This window comes from Penaeus monodon, chromosome 23 (genome assembly GCF_015228065.2).
Source record: "Penaeus monodon isolate SGIC_2016 chromosome 23, NSTDA_Pmon_1, whole genome shotgun sequence".
Taxonomy (NCBI): domain Eukaryota; kingdom Metazoa; phylum Arthropoda; class Malacostraca; order Decapoda; family Penaeidae; genus Penaeus; species Penaeus monodon.
The window spans coordinates 13,368,699-13,369,087 of NC_051408.1; positions in this window are offsets into that span (position 1 = coordinate 13,368,699).

Sequence of the window (389 nt, forward strand, 5' to 3'; positions counted from 1 at the left end):
CGAACACACACATAAATGTGTGTGTGTGTCCCCCCGGCGTCGCCGGCCAACAGCCGACGTCCCTCCCCGCCGGTGCCTTTGGCTCTGCGTAATATCATCAGCGAGTTCCATCATCGCCGCGGCTGCTCTAAAGAATCCTGCAAGGACCTAAAAGGATCTGGAGGAGCCCCGGCCTTCCATTGGCTCCGTAATGCACCGCAAACACAATTTGCTTCACGTCTGAGATCACGAGGTGAAATTCCCTTCCCTTCATTATTCACTGCGACCGGAACTATCGACATTGTCAACGGCGGAATGCCGAGCAGGAGACAGGAGGGAATGCGTGGTGGGTGTATTTTATGCTTGCGTTATTGAAGGGGAATACAGACTTATAATGATGTCCTCATCAT